Here is a 14,867-nt window from a genome sequence, read left to right as displayed (position 1 = left end):
AATCGTAATGCATAATTACAGAAGAACGTCGACTATCTGGGCAGCTCCGGACCAAACGGTTGCCGCACAAATGCCACTGATTAAGCTTAAACGACTGGAAAATTGAATATCCATAGAAAAAAATGAAAGCTCCACAGCTTCATTGGTTTGATCAATAGATGGCGTATTAAAACTGATTATTATATTGCTATCCTTTTCTTGCAATGTGTTTCGACAAGTTTCATCTTATCATGACCTATATACCCAAGCGCCACAGATTAAGCTTAACCGACTGGAAAATTGAATATCCATAGAAAAAAAATGAAAGCTCCACAGCTTCATTGGTTTGATCAATAGATGGCGTATTACAACTCATCATCATATTGCTATCCTTTTCTTGCAATGTGTTTCGGCAAGTTTCATCTTATCATGACCTATATAGCCTTCTAACTTTCCGAGCAAAAATCTATATGAATTGTCGTGTGGTCAGATACGTGGGTATCAACACCAACGACTAGGCATGGGCAAAACGATTCTTTTCACCGAACGCGAACGAACTAGTTCGCTCACCAAAAAGAACCGAACGCGAACGACGATTCTTTCGTTCTTTGTTTCATGAGGTTTTTATTCACAAAGAATGCTCGTTATCTTTTTCATTTACCCACCATAGACGCATACTGTAGCCAAAGAAGTACTCATTCTGCGGTTGAAACCAATCATTTAAAAACATTAAACACTCGGCTGTCTGGTCGACACAATCCATCGCAAAACCGACCAAAAACTAGCATGTAGAAAACGTATACTAGCAAAAATGTCTCCTGCATATATTGTACCCCATGCCTTATACACACTTAAGGATTCTATTTAAAAAAACTACTTAAATATGGATCAATATGATGAGCGCAATTAATTCAGTTCAGTTCATTCGCGAACAATGATTAATCCGTTTGAACGGGATCGATCTATTGAATTGTATAGGTATAATTTCTATCCCAACAGAACACAGATCGAACATCAGTTCGAACGCGTTCGATGAATTCAGTTGTGTAGGTACGATTTCCATGCCAACAGAACACAGATCGAACACCAGTTCGAACGCGTTCGATGAATTCAGTTGTGTAGGTACGATTTATACACCAACAGAACACAGATCGAACACCAGTTCGAACGCGTTCGATGAATTCAGTTGTGTAGGTACGATTTACACACCAACAGAACACAGATCGAACACCAGTTCGAACGCGTTCGACGAGTTCAGTTGTGTAGGTACGATTTATACACCAACAGAACACAGATCGAACACCAGTTCGAACGCGTTCGATGAATTCAGTTGTGTAGGTACGATTTACACACCAACAGAACACAGATCGAACACCAGTTCGAACGCGTTCGATGAATTCAGTTGTGTAGGTACGATTTACGCACCAACAGAACACAGATCGAACACCAGTTCGAACGCGTTCGATGAATTCAGTCGTATAGATACGATTTCGACACCAACAGCACACGTATCGAACACTGCTGGACAAATTCGACGGCGTTCGAGGAATTGAGTTGTATGGGTACTGTTATATACAACATTGACAGCTATGGCATGTTGGCAGCTCTGCGACTGCTCGAACGAGCAGCACTGCTCGAAACAGGAAGGGAGCGAATGAAATGTCATGCATACAAGGAACTGAATAAAGAAAACGCGTGTAACATTTGTACTGCATCAAAAATACAATAATTTGGCGACGAGAAAAGGGAATTATACGTTTTCAGTTACTTAAACAGTTCCCTACGTTGGTGAGAAGGAGCATTTACCGTTATTACTTCTATCGGTGCTACGAATACGGTGAATTTTGAAGCTGTTGGCGGTACTACGTCTGGCGTTGCTACTGCTGTCGGAGCGTCAGCTGGATTAATTACGGGACGAGCTGCTACCATTTTTTTGCTACTACCGGAGATACTACTGCTGCTCCTACTACTCTTACTGTTGCTGTGACTGCTACTGCTTGTATATCGATGCAACCACAAACCGTGGCGAGCGCTGGATCTTCCACACCTACTGCTTCTTCTTCTTCCGGTACCAACGCAAAAATGGCTAATATGTGTGTTTTCGAGCCTTTCAACCCCGTGTCATCATCGTTCGATAGATGGATGGAACGGCTAAAAATTTGGTTTAGAATCAACCAAATTGGAGATGGCGATAAAAAGGACTACCTTCTACATTACATGGGCGGCCCTACGTACGACGTATTATGCAACAAGCTGCAAAACGCCGATCCCTACACGAAGTCATTCGACGAAATCGTTGCACTCCTGAGAAATCACTTCAACCCTGCACCGCTAGAAATCCTAGAAAACTTCAAGTTTACTAGCCGTAACCAATTGGAGAACGAATCATTGAGCGAATACTTAATGGAGTTAGAGAAGCTGGCTAAAAGCTGCAATTTTGATTCGTACTTAGACAAAGCGCTGAGAAATCAATTTGTCTTTGGCATTCGGAATCGTGGAATACAGTCACGATTGCTGGAAGTACGCGATCTTACACTATCCAAAGCCAAGGACATTGCGTTCGGAATGGAAATGTCATTGCGTGGGACCGAGGAAATGCATGGAACCAGCCCGAGATGTGAAGTGCAACAAGTTACGGCCAATACAAAGAAAATATCATCGACAAACAACGGTCAACAGCGAAAGTGCTACAGATGCGGCGATACAAATCACATGGCTAATAGATGCCAGCACAAGCAAACGGTTTGCAGCGCTTGTGGGAAAAGAGGACATCTACAAAAAGTGTGTTTGTCTCGCCACAACAACAGGCGTCAGGAGAACACACATTATTTGGAGGAAAACGACCCAAAGGATGTTCTTCATGTGAGCACGGTCCAGAATCATGCTGGTAAGTTTTTGTTGAATCTGAGGGTCAATCAAGGTGTACTAACATTCGAGGTCGACACTGGATCGCCGGTATCATTGATAAACATAAAGGACAAACAAAAACATCTCAAAGACATAGAAATTTTGCAAACGGACTTAAGACTAGTAAGCTATTCGGACAATGACATAGGTGTGTTGGGAAAATTATTGGTCACAGTAGTGGTAGAGGGAAGAAAACTCGTATTGCCACTGTATGTAACGAAGTCCAACAAACACCCCTTGCTGGGACGTGATTGGTTACGTGCATTAAATTTAGATTTTAATCGCATTTTCAAATCTGGCACACACACTGTTTCATACTGCGATAGGGATGATGAATGCAAGTACAGTGCATTAAATGCCTTACTTCAGAAATATCCATCAGTATTCAGTAAGGAAATTGGAAAAGTAAAAGGAATTCAAGCTTCACTAACAGTACGGGAACATACAAAACCTGTGTATATTAAAGCAAGACAGGTGCCGTTTGCGCTTCGTGATGCAGTTGATAAAGAAATTAATCAATTTGTAAATGATGGTGTATGGGAGCGCGTAGACCATTCTGAGTGGGCGACTCCTGTCGTTGTGGTAAAAAAAGCTGGTGGTAAGGTACGGTTATGCGGAGACTATAAAATCACCTTAAACCCAAATTTAATGGTGGATGAGCACCCTCTCCCTACAATTGCGGAACTTTTTGTGACTGTCGCTGGGGGTAAGACATTCTCTAAAATAGATCTATCCCAAGCATACTTACAACTTGAAGTACGACCAGAGGATAGAAAATTTCTCACCCTTAGTACACATAGAGGATTGTTCCAGCCATCAAGGCTCATGTATGGTGTTGCGTCTGCCCCAGCTATTTTCCAGCGTCTGATGGAGGAGGTGTTACAGGGAATAGAAGGAGTGACAGTTTTTATAGATGATATCCGTGTTACTGGGCCAGATAGTGAAACCCACTTACAGAGGTTGGAATCGGTATTGCAAAGGTTGGACAAGTACAATTTGCGAGTGAACAGGGATAAATGCGATTTTTTCGCCAAGCAAATCGAGTACTGCGGCTATATGGTTGATAAAGATGGCATTCACAAAGTTCGTAATAAAATAGACGCTATTCAGAATATGCCCATTCCTAAGAACAGGGATCAAGTACGATCATACGTAGGTTTGATAAACTATTATGGAAGATTCTTTCCAAATCTTAGCACAACTTTATACCCACTTAATAACTTATTAAAAGAAGATGTTCCATTCCAATGGACAAAGGAATGCGAAAGTTCATTTAAAGCCGTTAAAAAAGAAATGCAATCTGATCGATTTCTCGTTCATTATGATCCTTCACTACCAGTGACTTTAGCAACGGACGCTTCGCCTTACGGAGTGGGAGCGGTCCTTAGTCATCAATACCCAGATGGTACGGAACGGCCAATTCAATACGCGTCCCAAACTCTCAATAGAACACAACAAAAGTATTCGCAAATCGATAAAGAAGCGTACTCGATCATTTTTGGTATTCGAAAATTTCATCAATACCTTTATGGTCGTAGATTTATTTTAATAACCGATAACAAACCGATCAGTCAAATATTCTCGGAAACTAAGGGACTTCCTACTATGTCAACTATACGTATGCAGCATTATGCAGCATTTCTTCAAGGTTATGATTACATCGTGCGACATCGTCGTTCATCAGAACACTGCAATGCCGACGCCATGTCTCGGTTACCGACATGCACGAATGATCCCATGAATGAAATAGAAGAACCTGATTTTATTGAAGTCAATGCCATCGAAACATTACCCCTCACTGTTGATGAGTTAAGTTCAGCTACAATTGCAGACGATACTGTCCGTGAATTGCTTCGAGCCTTAAGAATGGGAAAGAGCATTGATGCTAAATTCCGATTTGGCATAGATCAGAATGAATTTAGTTTACAGAAGGATTGCTTACTCCGCGGTACTCGTGTTTATGTACCTCCTGCTCTACGTAAAAATGTTTTAAAAGAACTTCACTCGACACATTTCGGGATTTGCAGAATTAAGTCTCTAGCCAGGAGCTATTGTTGGTGGGAGGGCATTGATAAAGACATCGAAAATGTGGTTAAGGATTGTCAATCCTGCCAAGTGTCGAAAGCTAATCCTCCTAAAACATCATTCCACTGTTGGAATACTCCAAATGAACCATTTCAAAGAGTTCACGCAGATTACGCAGGACCGTTTATGGGATATTACTATCTGATTTTAATCGATGCCTATTCTAAGTGGCCTTCGGTTTATGTAGTAAACAACACAACTACTGATACAGCAATACGAGTGTGCAGGGAGTTTTTCAGTACTTTTGGAATCCCATCTGTGTTTGTTAGTGACAATGGGCCCCAATTCACTTCAGCTGATTTTACAAAATTTTTAAAACTAAATGGAATAGTACATAAGCTTATTGCTCCATACCATCCGGCCACTAATGGACAAGCTGAACGGTTCGTACAAACAATGAAGTCCAAATTAAAATCTTTAAATTGCGATCGTTCTCAAGTCCATAGTGAAATATGCAATATCCTTTTAAACTATCGCAAAATGATTCATCCTGCCACTGGTTTCTCTCCTTCAATGATGGTGTTTGGTCGACAGATTCGTTCAAGATTGGATCTTATGATTCCATCGGATGACCCTGAGAGGAGTGAAATTCAGAATAAAATTCGAGAGTTGACAGTTGGCTCAAAAGTTGCTGCTCGAGAATACCTACATAACAACAAGTGGAGCTTCGGCACTATAAAAGAACGGTTGGGTAAATTACATTATTTAGTACAACTTGGAGACGGTCGAATTTGGAAACGGCACATTGATCAACTGCGTAGGGTGGGCGATAATCTTCCCATATCTACCGAGGATTCAATTTTATTGCGCGCAGAAGAGCCCAATAGCCACACTGAAGACTTGACTGTGACCTCTGACTTACCCTCGACCCAGACCCCGTTAACGGACACACAGTCTTCAACAACCAACGTTTCTGACTCTGCACATCCGACTATACAAACTGTCCCTGTGCGTTCAAAGGTGATCCAGTCGTCGACATCTACTGAGTGTGCCACCTTTGAGGGGACTTCCGGTTCGTCGGGCTTGACAGCGGATTCTGGACTTCGTCGATCAACAAGAACCATCAAACCTCCTCAACGATTGGATCTGTAGCAGAGCGGAAGTAGGTGCTTTATTTCCGGGGGAAGAGCTGTTATATACAACATTGACAGCTATGGCATGTTGGCAGCTCTGCGACTGCTCGAACGAGCAGCACTGCTCGAAACAGGAAGGGAGCGAATGAAATGTCATGCATACAAGGAACTGAATAAAGAAAACGCGTGTAACATTTGTACTGCATCAAAAATACAATAGGTACGATTTCAACACCAACAGGGTACATTTTGATCTCTGACGACCCGTTCGCACGGTGCGAGAAAGAGCGAGAAAGCAATATGTTTTTGCACGTTTTATTACCACATTTATGTGTGCCGTCGAACACTGAACGGAACGTTCGAACGCGTTCGGTCAGTTTCTTCCAAAAGTCCTGGTCGTTCTTTTTGTTAAGAACCTCGTTCGTTCGTGCACTTTACCGAACTGTTCGAACGGTGCGATTCTCGTTCATTTTACACATGCCTACCAACGACCATTACTCAAATCTCACTTGCTTCAGTACTGGTGGTTTCCATTGGAGTTTAGTATTTAAACAATTGTATCGCCGTTCTAGTTCTAGCGATGCATAACTTCAATACGAAACCATACAACAGTACAGAGGAAATGAGAAAGCTCTCCTCCAAGCGATGAAGCTCAACTGGTTGAGGTATCCCACCAACAGATAGCGCCACCAGCTTGTTTGCTATTTTTAGAATGCATGAGTCGTTTGCCGTCTGCTAAACGAAGTCTTTCTATATTCCGTTTAGGTAGAGAACTTGAGTCGTTTAGAAGCCGTTTAGTGGTCGTTTAGTGGATTTGTGGCACTTGGGTAGCCTTCTAACTTTCTGAGCAAAAATCTATATTTATGGTCGTGTGGTCAGATACGTGGGTATCAACACCAACGACCATTACTCAAAGCTCACTTGCTTCAGTGCTGGTGGTTTTCCGTTGGAGTTTTAGTATTTAAACAATCGTATCGCCGTTCTATTTCTAGCGATGCATAACTTCAATGCGAAACCATACAACAGTACAGAGGAAATGAAAAAGCTCTCCTCCAAGCGATGAAGCTCAACTGGATGGGATATCCCACCAACAGAGAGCGCCACCATCTTTTTCGCTATTTTTAGAATGCATGAGTAGTTTGCCGTCTGCTAAACGAAGTCTTTCTTTATTCACTTTAGGTAGAGAACTTGAATCGTTTAGAAGCCGTTTAGTGGTCGTTTAGTGGATTTGTGGCACTTGGGTATAGCGATAATGAACCTTTAACTGCGATGGCTATCAGATTTAATGCACATTATGACTCTTTTGACTGGAATTCCCTAAGTTAACCTGTTTTTCTTGCTGGGATACTCTGTGTTATTTATTTTGTTTAGTTTATATATTGTAGTTTAGTTTATAAGATCAGTGATAAGGCCAATGATGGCCAATCACTTAACATTTACAAATAAACAAATAAACAAATAAACAACATCGATTTAAATCAATCTCTAAATTAGAATACCAAAACTAGCGGAAATTCAAAACCTTCTCTAATAATATTTAAACAGCGTATCTCTGAAAACATTTGTAAACATAAAGTTTATGCGGAATCGTATAACATAACATTATAGGGTTTTTTTTACTTGTGAGGGACATTTAAATTACCCTGTGCTGCTGGTATAAAAAGGATTTTTGAGAATTATCTTGCTATAAAAACAATCGAAAAACATTTTATGGGCCGCTTATAGCATCTTTCGAACAGCAAAATATCCTTTTCTGAATGTGAGATTAACTGTAAACCGTTCTGCAAAAATCAAGTATGAAATTTGTCGGAAAAGCTTTGCTAAAATTAAAAAAAAACATGCAAAATGAGCAGTTTTCCCAAAATATCCTTAATTTAGGATAATTCAACAGTAAATAAATTTTACCTGAGGCAATGTTATCATTTTTCCTTTGCAATTATGTTTTCATATATACAGTAGGTGACCGCTAACTGAGAGGTAAACAAGCTCCAGTTAACGAACAATGTTCGCTAATTGGAGTGACGTTTCTATGGATTGATTGTTTTGATTGGCGTTGACTTGAATAAACATACCAAACTTTTTTTTCATTTATGTTGATATAAAGTATAGTAATTCGTGTAATAACATAAATTAATAGCAAACGTAGGCAAGAGACCCTAGATTTGTTTCAAAAATGCACATTTGCGACAAATTTCTCTTCATGAGATTCCGGATGTTTCATGTTTTGACGTTTAAGTGTTCGTTAACTGAGAATCACTCCAGTTAGCGAACCTCCAGTTAAAAAGCAATCCAGTTAAAACACATCCAGTTAGCGGTCACCTACTGTATATATCAGGCTTATTCTATTCTTGTAATCAAGATGTCTCGAAATTGAGTTGAATATTACTAAAGAAATCAGGTCTACACTAAGCTATACTGCGTCTTATAGCGGTTTGATATTTTCTAGAGTCGATTCAAGCCTTTCGTTCTCGACATCACAACCCTAGCGGGAAATGGATCGAATCGGATAAATTGGTTTGAAGTTGTGAAGTAAAATATTTCAGTTTAATTACTATGAAACATTAATTACTAGTATGTGTTTAAATTAATTAAATAAAATCATTTAAATGCCAGTACAACCGAATTTGATGGACGAATATGAAAAAAATACATAATTAAATAAAATAAGGCTAGAATAAATAATTTCGTTTGATTATTTATAATGAATTCCTTAATTTTTGGCTAATATTCTAATTTTATAAGTATATTTTTTGGGCCGGTCTGGTGGTACTCGAACGACTTAACAACATACCCGTCATGGGTTCAGGCCCCGAATAAATCGTGTCCCATACGTAGGATTGACTATCCTGCTACGGTAACAAAAAGTCACTGAAAGCCAAGCCCACTTCACTAGTGGGTACAGGCAGGTCTTGATCGGCAGCGGTTGTGGTGCCAAAAAAAAAGAAGAAGAAGATTTTAAGGACATCTCTGAGAGTTCGTCTAGGCATATATTGCAAAGAGCAATCTAGTAAAATTTCTCCACTCATCTCAATCAATCTAGTAAAGAATAGAATAAGCTTGTATATGCTGTAGACCTTCTGGAATGCCACTTAAAGTTGAAATATAAACTGAGAATAGTCCAATTATTACCATATTTTTATTTTTCTTACTTACCTACGCTAGCATTAAAATTTTAGTTGTTGTACATACACAACTATCATATTTCTAAACCATTTAGAATATGGCATCAAAGGCGTATAATAATGGACCCTACTGATCATCATGAAACATCTAATCACCTTTAATGTTTATATTTTTTTTCTTAAACCCCGTTGGCTAAGATTATAGAAAAATGTTGGCTAAATGTCATCAGGAGCAGGAATTATTTGTTATACACCAAAACCCAATCAACAGCTTACAACACATAATCGAATTGTTTCAATCGCCCTATATCACCACAGATCTGTTTGAATAAAGGTTCCATGCAAGCATGGGATATGGTGCGTCAAGCGTAGTGAATCTTGCTTTACTTTGCGATGCAATTGCCGACCTGGGGCTCTGCATACCTCGCCGGAAACTATTGTTTTCCATATGCCTGATGTAGAACCGATCGTACGAAGCAACCATATTCCCGGCATGGTGGCAGATGATTTCCGCAACGAGAAACAACTTTCGCCAACTCAATTTAGGTTTTACGGACTGCGGAACTCGAAATCGACAAACTTGGTGCCCGTGGCAAATCACACCGTCGCGCACGGAAAGCTGCTAGAGTAATGGCAGCGGTTAGTTTCTCTGTCCGTATTGAGCGTAAAAACTCATTTCCGAAAAATGATCAACCATTTCCCAATTGCCGTAGCCACCCTGGCCAGGGGTGTAGCGGGCAGCCGACCTCGTGGCAACGGTATGGTATTAATTGTTTTATGTTCCTCAATAAAAGTTTACGACCAAACTCTGGCCTTTTCTTAGCCACCAACCGGACGTACGAATTGCAATTTTTCCAGCCCCCCTGCAATCAGCAATGTGTTTCCGCGAAAACGGTTCACTCCTATATGGCGCAGGAATTATACCGATCCGGTGTTGCTCTACCGTTCATTTTGAAATAAGTGAGACGGGGCAATTGCTGAAATGCGAGTTGCTTTTTTTCAAACAGGAGGTTGTACGTTTTTAATACAAGTTTATCGCAACACTTATCCTATTAACAATTGGTTTTATGTATTGCAGAGGAAACAAAGCGAGAGAGAAGGAATTCTATGCAAGTTTTTTTTCCATACTGCTATCATTATTTAGTCCCCGAGATACGCGGTACCTCTTCTACGTGGATTCGGAGAAAGGAGGTTTTCTAAATTTAACAGTTCCTTCTTTTGACGAACTTCACAGGTTCTTCTAGTTGAATAAGTATGGTATGATCGTGTAGTAGTTTGTTGAGAATACAAAACAGAAAATGGCGGAGTATACTCTCAACAGCTGCTGTAATGTATAAATGGTTTTTTTTAGTTGAGAGTCAGATTGATGTTTTACATCTATAACAATAATATGTTCACTTTGCTCTAGCATTCTTTTCATCTCGGAAACGATTTTTTTTGCAAATACTCAGGCAAATTTAATGAAAAAGCTTTTCCGCACAGCGGATATTTCGTTGAAGTGCGAGTAAGTCGATGGACCGCATTAAAATTACTGAGCGAGGATCCTCTGTATAATAGAATTATAGAGTGAAAAAGACAAAAAATTTTATGATTAAAACATTTTACGGCGACTACTTTTTAAGCCCAGTCCAACTTGGGCCAACTCGCGGGGAAAATGTTTTCTTTCGTCGAATTTCGTTTAAACAAAAGTCTAAATATTATTTTTGTTCTGAAATTTCTATTAGATATAATTATGCCGTTCTTACTACGCAAAACATGCATCTTCGACATACTTGATAAAAGCATATCTATCTACAAAATCCTATTTATTTCCGTACATATGTCTGCTCAGACACAAAACCAAAGCCTAGTAAAATGTCCCTCCACGCTAGCAATATTTATAGCAGAACAGCAATCCTGATAATAAATTAAGATGTACGCCGAAACAAAATCCTCCTTTTTCTAAGTGTCCAAACAGTTTCATTATGTTGTCGAATCGAGTGATTTTAAATCAACCTCTGAGCGAAAAGAAGAAAAGCGAATATACACAATGCATACAAGTAGCAGCAGTGAGTTCTGCTTGTTTTAATTCAGTTAAGATACAAAAAAGAAACTGAAAGTGGTAAACTGAAACTGCTGGGCATTAACCAAAACACTATGTGAAAGAAGCATGTTGCCGTGTAGGATGACTGGTTTTACAAGTGAAAAGTAGCAACAAAAGAGGAAAGGAATGTTTGAATCAGATACAATCAAATCGCTTGTCGGTATTGTCATTTGTTTAATTATCGATCGTGGACCACATTTTCACGTCGGACAAGGTATGTACATTTTGCAGCAACACTGCTCGGATGCTTGCACTTCCTCGCGTTGTTGTTGCATTAAAAATTGAATTGAACGTGCACTCAACATACACCTCATAACATGCTTCGCTTAACCGATTTCTTCACAGGGATGGAGTTTGTTTTGGAATCGACTATCAGATCACGTGCCGTGTGGACACGCGCAGGAATTCGAACAAACTCACAATGTTGCGTATTTCCGCCATCGAGGTGCGCAAACATGCCAACATTTCAGCGCTTCCGCGGGAACGGGAAACAATTTTGACCACGTGTCATTATCCCTCCGGCGAAAAGGCCGAGTAGAAAGATGGAGATTTTTCATCCCATCTATCCCCTCGCCCCACGCTCTCTTTGCGTTGTTGTGAAAGTTTCAAATAAAATGGCCCTGCATGTGGGTCCTCGGTAAAATGTTAGACATCAATCATAAACCCACCACCGGCACAATCGGACCGACCTGGAGGAACCAGCAAAACCCGGCAACATGGCCCCATTTGAGGCGGGACCTTGCGGAACGTGATCGTGGAGGGGTATCTGGCAGTATTGTGCGGGAATTCGGTTCGCTCGATTCGCTCGCGCTGAATTATGTAGACACGAACTGTGGCACAAATGTTGCGAAAGTACGAATTCATGTTCCGAAATTGAGCCCGCGGGACGAGCGCGGTATGTTCTTTGGTGTTTTTTAAACGCATCCTCTCATGTTTATCGTACACCTCGTCACGTCCGTGCTCCTAGAAGCTAGACGGGGATGGCCATGGTTGGATGGGGGGATTTCCGGGATTTTATTTAATTCTTCGCTTGGTGTTTGGTCGGGCGTTATTGTTCGTATAAATCATGTGTGCATGATTCGTCAAAAAGTACCGGGCGCCTCCATCGGTGAATAATGTTTTTTTTTTGGAACACGTATAGCATGTTCATTGGGGGGTTTGAATGTTCATTTTTCGAATTGAAATCTATTATATTTTTGAACTGATTATGAGCTTATTGTTTATAAAAATTGGCTAAAGATTACATTATGTCATATGCGTATAGTAGATCTGAAACCAAAAAAAATGAAAAAAAAATATGAATATACAACATGTTTAATATTACATTCCATTGTAAATACGCATGTGGATGGAATGTGTTGGAAGTAAATATGATGGAGAGCTGAAAATACATAAATATGTTAATTAATTACTGCATAATATCCTCAGTTGCTTAACAAGTTAGTTTCAACAACATGATGTAAGCTTTCGCAAGCAGTAAAAACTCCCTGAAAGGAAGTCCTGCCGCTACCCTGGATGAAAAACAATCTGTTGATGATTTTTTTTTCAAAATACTGATAATGTAATACACGAGAGGCGTCATACTCACAAAAATACAGTATTTGGTGCAAATGTTGGTTTGGAATAGCCCGAATAAGCTTATGTTAAACACACAGGAACTAATTATAAACACGTAAAATGACAGAACATTAACGAAAGTATATATTAGGAAATGAGATTATCGGGTATCTTGATGATAAAACGTTAGATGCATCTGTTGTGTTTTTAAATCTTTGCTAATAATAGTAATAAATGTAATAAGGTTATACAAATTAGAGCTTCTTGGTTCACCTGGGCCGCAACACGCTGATTTTATCTTTCAATTATAAATATACATTCAGACATCTGATTGGGATTTTTCTTTCGTACATAATTCAATAATTAAATGCAGAATTAGATAGTATGACAGCATCGCTCGTTATTCATACCAAACAAGCTTCAACATTTACAATCCAATTAGGGTAAGTGTACCAATTATGGCCATAGTACCGATTATGGCCATAACGACTAATATTTTTGCTCTAAAAGAGTAAATTTACATTCTGCACCCACGGATGGATTTTTTGTATCAAATTGAACCTTTGAAAACATTCATGTTTCATTAGTTACATGTCAGAAACATCCATTTATAAAATATCACTCTTTTAAAATGTGCAGCTAAGATTTTGGCCATCTCTTACCATTTTGCTAAGAGCACCACTGTAGGATATTATTGATTTACAAGCATCTAAACATATGTTTATATGAAAAAACACCATTATAATGTAAACCGCTTGTTATTTAATAGCTTCATATCAAAAATTATCAATTTTGTATCGAAAATGTGCCTTTTTGCCATGTATCCATAATTGGTACAACTTAACAACGATGTACCACTTATCGCACTAGGGCAAATGTATCAATTATGGCCATAGCACCAATTATGGCCATACCGGGTTTACCTAGCCAATCGGGCGTCGTCAAAGCGTTATCGGTCGACGTAAATACTTTTTTGGGCGACGTAAACCCTCAATTGAGCACAGTCATTTCTATTCGGGCCTTGTGAAGTATGAATCGGGCATAGTGCAGAATGAATGCGGCCTACTCTTGAAGGTGTCAAATTGGTAGCTCTGGTGTGTTTGATCCATTAAGTTGTTCAGTGATTGATGTTTTCTAAATTATCCCAATGAATATAGTATGGAAACCATCAAATGAACAAAATAGTTTTATTTTTTTAATGAATTTAGTATTTGTTTTTTTACACGTTAAAACACATAACATTGGAAAACAAACTATCAATCATTGAACATTTTGACGTATTGCATTTCCTTCTATCACATACTGGCGACTGCCCACCAAAATGACAGATTGAAGTGACGTATACCAAAATTGAAAAATAGTGTTACGATTTTGAATACAAAACTTTGTGTTTTGAACTGGCTTTCCAGACTTGAAATCGCCCGTGCAGCCTTCAGCATTTGTTTAACGTGATTGAAATCTTCAGTTCCAACATTGAAGTGGCTTGGAAAACCCTGTAATATAAATGCTAATTTTTATTATAAACGTAGTTTTCTTTCATTTCGTATTTTTTCACAAAAATAAATCTAACAAATTTAGAATGGAATAGAACTATGACGATAAGAATCAAACAAATTGTTTTGGTAATGTTGCCTTATTTACACTGCGAAAAAAACATACGCATAGTGGTTAAATGCAGTGAAACGCATTTGAAACATTTTGAATCCACTAACCACACGGTGGTTTCATGGGAGATAAAATGTTATTCATTGGCAAATGTTGGCGTGAAAGCACATAAACACACAATATGTGCATTATGATGCACTGCATAATAAATAACACTCATCTCGGTGGATAACTTAGTGGGTGGGTATGATAGGATCGCACAAAAATTTCAACGTAAGAGTACAGCGTGCAGTACAGCCGAGAGTGGAAGTAAGGTGAGGACGTCGTATGGAACACAAATTACGGTTGGCCACAGTTGTTTTCGCCGTGTTTGATTGTTCTATGTTATGCCATCCCAAAGTTCAGACCAGCTGACATTTCCATGTGTCGGACGATAGTTTATAACGAATGTGGAGG

Source organism: Anopheles gambiae, chromosome 2 (genome assembly GCF_943734735.2).
Source record: "Anopheles gambiae chromosome 2, idAnoGambNW_F1_1, whole genome shotgun sequence".
NCBI lineage: Eukaryota > Metazoa > Arthropoda > Insecta > Diptera > Culicidae > Anopheles > Anopheles gambiae.
Note: the sequence above shows the minus strand (reverse complement) of the source record.